The following is an 8,176-nucleotide window of genomic DNA, read 5'->3' as shown; positions in this document are numbered from 1 at the left end:
ATCACTCTGTTCTTTTATTAGAGTTACTTTTTTGCCATTTTTCCCTTCTACGTTACCTTGCAGCATGATGCTGCCTTGGCCAATGCTGGGTACTATCAGGGACTGGACGTGGAATTGCACATGTAGAAATATTACACTTACTAGTGCATGCACTACAAAGAAGACCAATTTCTTCCACCATTTACTGTTCCAGGTGAACAAGTTGTCCCGCCAATCGGGGTCTCCAAAAAGGGGTCCATTTTTGCATTCCAGCATAGGTTAGTTTCCTAATATTTTGAGTAATGTTTTTAATTACATGACTGTGGTCATTGATTTCTAGGCAGCATTCTGAAATGTTAAATTTCCCACAGATCCCTCCTTCCTCTGCGAGGAGGTAGTCCACTGCCAATCGAATTTGGTAAATTAGTGATCATGTTTGTGGTTGCTGCTGGCTCAAGAGATCAATGGTCAGAGTTGTTTGATTGGACATTATTTCAAGTACTGCTTGTAAACGGATGATTCGATTGAGCATGTATACTGGGCTTCTGTACCCCCAGCATCCACCTTGGGCCCAGGCAGCCGGCCCATAAGTATCGATAATCTTTTGTGGGGTCCAAATTTCATTGTTCCAATTTTGGGTTCCGCCAAATAAACTCCTTTTCTTTCTGGCCAGATCATCATATACTGGGACTCCCAAGTGTGATTTCACATCCTTAAGCAGTAACAAAAAGGATGGTTTTACTGCTCCAATTGTGCAACTCCTGGTCCACCCTCCCAGTAACTTCACATATGCCGTGTTACCACAGACCTAAAAAAAACTTTTAGGTGCATCCCAGAAATTAGAATCTTGATTTGTTGTATGTTTCCAATATTTGGATAGGGTTTCTATTGCCCAGAATGGGTTAATATAATCTCCTAAGCATTCAAACAGTTTTTCACTGTATACACATCTACTTTCAGTTTTTTCTATTGACCAATATGAATGGGGGGTTTCTGGGATCCACCTGGGGTGTGTGTGTCATTTGCTGCTAGATATCTTTCACATGGTGTTTCTCCTGCTTCTATAGTATACATTTTCCCTTTTCTTGATAAACACTCTTCCCCTATTATTGTGGATTTGAGCTTCCACTCTCCTTCCCTTCTTTTGGGTACTACCATACTTTTTTTTCATGTAATCCGTTTTAAAATGTCTAGGGGACCCAAACTGATACCATCCTATGGACAAATTTTAAGTGTGTCCCCTTGCACACCCAACAATCAGTCAAATTAAATTCTTTTGTAATCTTTTCCACCATATCGATAAAAAGATTCTTACCATTTATTTGTCCCTCCCTATCCCTTTGTCCTTTCAATTGCACTTCTTTCTCCTTGAATGTATCCTCTAAGTTGGTTTTACTTTCTTGTTCAAAACATACCCATCTTTCTTTCATGGGGCACTCTCCTGAGATCCTCTGACTTGGGTTTGCAATAGTTTTAGCCAGCCAATATATTTCATTATCCTCTTTACAGGTTGTTAACTGGGAGTGGTCGATACATTTGGGATTCATGTTGGTGTGCACTCTGATGAATGCACTTACTGTATCTCCTCTACACAAGGGATAGTAACTCTTCTCACAAGTGTTTCCTCCACTTCCTCCGAAGTGGATGAGTAGCAGCATTGCTACCAGTGGGAGTCTGGTACGGGCTGGCCTCCTCACCTCTCGATCCACAGGGCTTTTCTCAGTGCCCTGAGAGTCTTTCCCAGAGGTAGTTCCTGATCCAGTCTTGCCTCCCACCTCTGGTTTTCCCTCCTTCTGGAGACATTCTGCCATGACCCTTATCTCACCAACTCCCTTCCCTCAATTTGGTCCCAATGAGGGTTGCAAGGGGAGTGCTCTATGGAGCAGTACTGGAAACTGAGATGTTATTCTGATTGTCAATTCTTAGCTAAACAAAACTTAAATTTATCCTATAACTATAACAAACATTAGCAAACTTTAAGGATATACGGATAACAATGTAGAGGTTTCCTGTGGGGGGGTTGTGTTCAGGGTTGCACTTCTTTTGGTGCTTTCCTCAGGACCAGTTTCAAGTCTTTATCGTCTCTGCTGGCTATAGTCCATTCGCTTGCCTCAGCTGGGGGTTGTACTGGACCCTTCACTCGACTTGCATGAGTCCAGCCCTGCTCCTTTGTTCTCACTGTGGTGTTTGCTGCAAGCAGTGCCTGGAAGGGGCCTTCAAAGCAAGCAGTTAGTGGAGGGTTTTTCCATGATTTCATCAACACCCAGTCTCCTGGGTTAGTACCATGTATTTTACAGTCCAGTGGGGAAGTTTGAGGAAGGTAGCCCTTTTTCCTTAGTTCTTCCAGGGTTGTTGTTACTGTTTCTATATATTTTTGCATGGTCATCCCCCCCTCTTGATGTTCCCCAGTACTGTATGGGGTAAGTAAGAAAGGCAGCCCAAACAACATTTCACAAGGAGAGACCCCTAGATCTGTTCTGGGTCTTGTTCTTATTCGTCATAGGGCTAGTGGTAAACATTTGACCCAATTCCATTGGGTTTCTAAGACCAATTTTGTTAAAATATTCTTTAAGGTTTGATTTACCCTCTCGACCCTCCCAGAACTCTGAGGGTGCCAAGGGGTGTGTAACTCCCACTTCATTCCCAGGGCCCCGAGGACTTGTTGCAGAACACTGGATGTAGAGTGGGGGCCACGGTCTGAATCAATAATATTTACTAGCCCGTATCTCGGAATAATTTCTTCTAAGAGAACTTTTGTCACAGTTTGGGCTGTCTCCCTTCTCGTGGGGAATGCCTCAAACCAGTGGGTTAGATGGTGAATCTCCTCTGGGGAGAAGAGGATGTTCATAATAGGATGCAGCTCTTCCCAGGTGTGTATATTGGGACCCAGGAACTGATCTGTTTGCTGTGCGGTGCCAGTTGGATCTTCTATTAAACCAACTAGCTCTTTCTTATATATTCTTGCTTCAGAAGCTGTCAGGGGTACATTTATAACACCTATTCCTCCTACCCCCACACCTAGTGGAACTTCCCTCAGGGGAAGCAGCCTGTCAGGATTTACCTCTGGCCTTACACCACTTTTTGATCTGGTATTACAGTAAGGGGCAGCATCTGAAGACTTATTTGACTGGCTCACTAATTCTTTTTTATCACGTTGGGAGGGCTCAGTTGTTAGGTTGGAGGATATATCCAGAGGTTTTTTCTCAGGGAAAGGTGTTGTATTCTGACTTACAAGTGAAGCAAGTTGTATGTTAGTGGGGGTAGGAGGCAACGGGGAAAAAACACCAAGGGGTGGATATATATGGGGGAGTGGGGTTGTTGGAGGGGGTAAAAATGGCATGGAGATTCCCTGAGGAGATAGAGAAGGGGCAGGGATCATTGGAGGGGGTAAAGGTAGGTTTTGAGAAGCAGGAGGCTGGGTGTGAAGTGGGGGGGTGGCTTGATAGTGTGAAAAAAGCCAATCATTTGGGGTTTTTTTAGTTTTAAAAGTTTATTAGTAATAAAATAGTTATAAAAATAGCAGTAAAATTAGAGTAATAAAAATTTGGACAATGAGGATTAGGACAATTACAAGACAATAAAAAGTAAAGAATTATAGATGTCCGGATGTTTTTGGGCACTAAGCTGCCAAAAACATGCCTTGTGAACAAAGGAATAACCCTTAACAGCAACAGCCTGTTGCATATTCATATATCTCATACATGATGCATAAATTCCTTGCAAATTAAGAATTTTTCTGGTTGTTGTCAACTTCTTCCCCTTAATCCTAGTGGTTCCATAAAAATGGAGAGAAGGTGGAAGAATGTTTGTCTTTTCTGATAAGGAGGCAGTAACTCTTTATGTGTCTTGTCGCTCTTATTTCTGTGCGAAGTTTCTTGATTATCTTATCCCTTTTCTTGAGCTAGTAAAAATATCTGACATTGCAGAGTTTCTATTTTAACATTGTGTTATAACCTAGAACTACATTTAACACAATACTTAAGAGAATTAATACAGCATAACTTTCTATCACTGCACATATAATATTTGTTTTAATATTTGTGACAAAAGCCAATCATAAAATATGCATTTTTCACACCTTGCCCTCACTGCCCTTTTGTCACACACACACACACACACACACACACACACACACAGACAGTTCTCGGTTAATTTCTGATTTGATTGCCTGGATTTTGTTTGGTTTTGTTGTTGCTTTGTTTCCTTGGTGTGCCTGAAGTGTCCAGTCAGGAGCAGAGTGACTCTTGCCAAGGAACTTTGTGGTGCTGTCGCTTAATATTAAATCTGGTTTTTGCTGATCCCTTGCTGGGGATTTTTTCATCGCTCTCAAGCCCTCGTTGGTAACAGGGTGAAGGAGCCCTGGCCCAGGCTCTGGCCCTGGGGGACACGGGGACGCTGCCGGGGGGTCCCTGTCCCCCTGTCCCACCCCCCACAGCCCCAGCCCCCATCCCCGTGTCAGGCTCTGGGGTCGATCTCGTGGAACATCCTCTGGGGGAGGCTGCGGCGCCGGGGGCGGGGAGACCCGGGGGGACAGGGGACCCCTCTGTGCACGAGCAGCGTTGGACTTCTCTGGGGGAACTGTGAGGGGGGGCTGGGGTGGAGTGACCTCCCCAGTGACCGCACACAGCCCCGGTGATGTCACACACCCCTGTGATGTCACACAGCTGCACTGTGATGTCACAGCCTGCTCTTTGAGGTCCCAGTCTGCTCTGTGATGTCACAAAATCTGCCCTGAGATGTCACAGCCCAGCCTGTGATGTCACAGCCTGCTCTATGGTGTCACAGCTCTACCTTTGTGATGTTATGCAGCCTCGCTGTGATGTCACAGCCTGCTCTGTGATTTCTCAGTCAGCTCTGTGATGGCACAACCCACTCTGTATTGTCTCAGCCTTCTCTGTGACATCACACAACTGCTCTGTGATGTCACAGAGCCCTTTCCTATGATGGCAGAGTCTTCTCTGCAGCCTCACAGCCCATTCTGTGATGTCACACAACCAGCCTGTAATGTCACAGCCGACTTTGTGACATCACAACCTCCTCTGTGATGTCACAGCCTGCTCTGTGATGGCAGAACTCACTTAGCATGTTACACAGCACCTCTGTGGGCTCACAGACCCACCCTGTGATGTCACAACACCTTCAGTGATGGAACACAGCCACCCTATAATGTCACAGCACACTCTTTGACCTCACAGCTGGCTCTGCTCTGTGATGTCATACAGGCATGCTCTGATGTCACAGCCTGCTCTGTGATGTCACACAATAAACCAGTGATGTCACAGCCAACTATATGATGTCACAACCTGGTCTGTGACAAAATCACAGAATCACAGAATTGCTGGGTTGGAAGAGACCTTTAAGATCATCAAGTCCAACCCATGCCCTAACACCACCTCAGCTAAACCATGGCACTGAGTGCCACATCCAGTCTTTTTTTAAACACATCCCATGGTGGTGACTCCACCACATCCCTGGACAGACAATTCCAGGAATTTATCACCCTTTCCATCAAAAACTTTTTTCCTAATATCCAACCTAAATTTCCCTTGGTGCAGCTTAAGACACTGTCCTCTGGTCCTGTCAGTTGCTGTGAGGAGAGAGACCGACCCCCACCTGACTGCAACCACCATTCAGGGAGTGTAGAGAGTGATAAGGTCACCTCTGAGTCTTCTCCAGGATAAACAACTCCAGCTCCCTCAGGCATTCCTCACAAGACTTGTGTTCCAGACCCCTTGTAATAGATAAGAGAAGTCTCTTTGTTCATCATTAAACAGGAACTCAGGCAAAGGAAGAGGTTTTTTGTGAACAACAGGAAACCCGAGGATATGCTGACTCCTTAAGCTGATGGTACAACTAGGGTCGGGAGGTGTGTAACCATCTATGGAAAGATTGTTACAGGGTCATAAACCCCCAGTGAGGAAGAGGAGGAGAGCCTTCATCCAGACGACCACCAGAGAGCAGACGGCGACCCCCTAGCAACTGGAGGCGCACGCGCAGAGTACTCCCGGAAAAGCCACAAGGCACGCGGAAGAAGGGGGAGAATAAAGGACCGTGGGAAAAGGGAAGCGGTGCGAGCCTTGGCGGAGCACTGACTCCCCGGCTGCACCCAGCGCTGTTTGCTTGTCATTGCTTGCTGTAATCAATAAAATTCTTTTTATCAATCCCTAAAGGATCAGACTAATTATTTACTTTAACTTAGAACACCCGTTCCCTGCTCTTGCTGCTGCCCCATCTTCAAAGCCTCTCCCTCGGGCTCTTCCTCCCGTGCAGAGCAGCTCTCCTGGACAGGGACGGCAGATGGCACAGCTGGGAAGCAAAGGGAGCACTGAGTCAGTATGGGGACGTTTTCCTTGGCAGCAGCTGCACTTCCATCAGGGAAGGGAAGATCTCAGAGCCTCCCCAGGAGGGTTAGAAAGAAAAAGCAGCTGAGCAGGCCAGGCTGTGGTGAGCGCAGCCGCGGCGGGACTGTCCCGCAGCCCCGGCAGCCCGGCACAGCCGGCACAGCTTCCGGGCCCTGTCGGCACAGCTGCCTTGCCCAAGGACAGCCCCTGTGCCGGCCGGGGCAGCTGCGCTGAGCAGCCCCAGCACGGGCAGGGCCCGCTGCTGCCCCGCCGGGCAGTGCCCACGGCCACAGCCCACGCCACCCTCAGCCCCACCCTGCCTCCCCGGCCCTGGGGCCTCACCCGAGCTCTCTCCAGCGTGGCAGCAGCAGGTCCCCGTTCCCTGCTCTTGCTGCTGGCCTTCTGCTTCTCCCTGCTGGCTCCCGTCAGTCTCCGGCTGTCCTCAAGGTCTCCACTGCAGCTGTGGCAAAAGCGGAGGCTCTGCAACTGGTTCCAAGGCCTGGCAGAGCTGCAGTCCCGGAGCCCTCTGTGCTCCCTGCCGGCCCCCTCCATCCCCTCAGCCCCGCCATGCTCTTGGCAAAGCCCCAGCCCCCTTCAGTTTCTTCAGCCCCTCACAGTCCTCTCAGCCCCTCAGTCCCTTCTGACCCATCCCGTCCCCCTAGACCCGCCACCCCTCGGCCTGTGCCACTTCCCTGTCACCTCAGTGCCACCATCGCCCTCAGCTGCCCCACAGCCCTCAGCCCCAGCAGCACCTCAGGGTCACCGTCCCTTCAGCGTCACCGCCCCCTCAGCCCCCTCAGTCTCACCGTCCTTCAGCAGCTCCTCAGGGGACACTGCCTGGGGCCACCGGCAGCTCCCACCGCTCCAGGGACACCCGGGGCTGGAACTGCTGCTCCGCCCGGCCCGGCCGCCAGCTCGGACCCAGCACAGGGAGAGGGGACACAGGGGGCACGGGGGAAAAGCAAGAGGTGAGGGAGGAAGCAGAGCAGGAGAAGAGGTTAAAAAGAGGCCTACACCCATACAGATGTATAAAAAGAGGCCTACACCTATATGCATGTATAAATGTAACTACGGACATCTACAACTATAACTGCACATCTAAAAATGTAAATATATACACCTAAAACTAAAAATAAATTAACTAGACAAATCTCTGTCTATGTAGATAGATAAATGTAACTACATAAATCTATAAAGACAACTACATATATCAATAAATAGAACTATACACATCTATAAATATAACTACAGACAGAGGAATTCTACCTGCCCAATGGTCACAGGCTCTCTGTCTCTTCCTGGCACACAGGGCAGCCCTCCTGGACAAGTTGATCACACGGGATCTGGGAAGCAAAGGGAACACTGAGACAATCCTGGCCCTTGTGCAAGTGTCCCTTGAGCACAAATTGTCCTTCTATCAGGGACATTAAAAGATGGCCTGAAAGGCAGACTCTCACTTGGCAATTCCAAGCCTGCTCTTTAAAGAACAGGGATCCTTCCAAGTTTTCAAAACGGAACTGTGTAAAGTATTTAAGTATTCTAATAAAGTCTCAGCACCCACAGTGCAAATGGCACCCACGAGAGCTTGAAACACAGACAGTCCCAGTGACAGAGAGACCACAGTCCTCACCGAAATGGCTGAAGGCTGCTGGGGGCTGAGGTATGAACCAGACTGGGACACCCAGCTTGGTGGCACAACTCCCACAAGGTCAGGTTTATTCCCTGCTCTCTTGCCACAGCAGAGGTCTCAGTGCCCAAGCCTCTGGCGAAGCGTGGAGGGCAGAGCTCGGGCAGGTTGTGCATGTGCCTTTGAACTAAAGGCACCAGGAAGCACCAACCCTGCAGACAAGAACTCA

General features: G+C 48.4%; 1 long non-coding RNA gene across 1 annotated transcript; it reads right to left on the bottom strand.

Annotated features, from left to right (window-relative positions):
* Positions 1 to 6,201: 6,201 nt before the first annotated feature.
* LOC137465779 (uncharacterized) lies at positions 6,202 to 7,309 on the bottom strand. The gene is made up of 3 exons (XR_010994831.1): positions 7,127 to 7,309; positions 6,663 to 6,780; positions 6,202 to 6,285 (listed from the first exon to the last, which is right to left on the bottom strand). It is a non-coding gene; the product is annotated as an uncharacterized lncRNA (long non-coding RNA).
* Positions 7,310 to 8,176: the final 867 nt, after the last annotated feature.

This window comes from Anomalospiza imberbis, unplaced genomic scaffold (genome assembly GCF_031753505.1).
Source record: "Anomalospiza imberbis isolate Cuckoo-Finch-1a 21T00152 unplaced genomic scaffold, ASM3175350v1 scaffold_109, whole genome shotgun sequence".
Lineage (NCBI taxonomy): Eukaryota > Metazoa > Chordata > Aves > Passeriformes > Viduidae > Anomalospiza > Anomalospiza imberbis.
The sequence above is the reverse complement of the archived record's forward strand: the minus strand, read 5'-3'. Positions and strand labels throughout refer to the sequence as shown.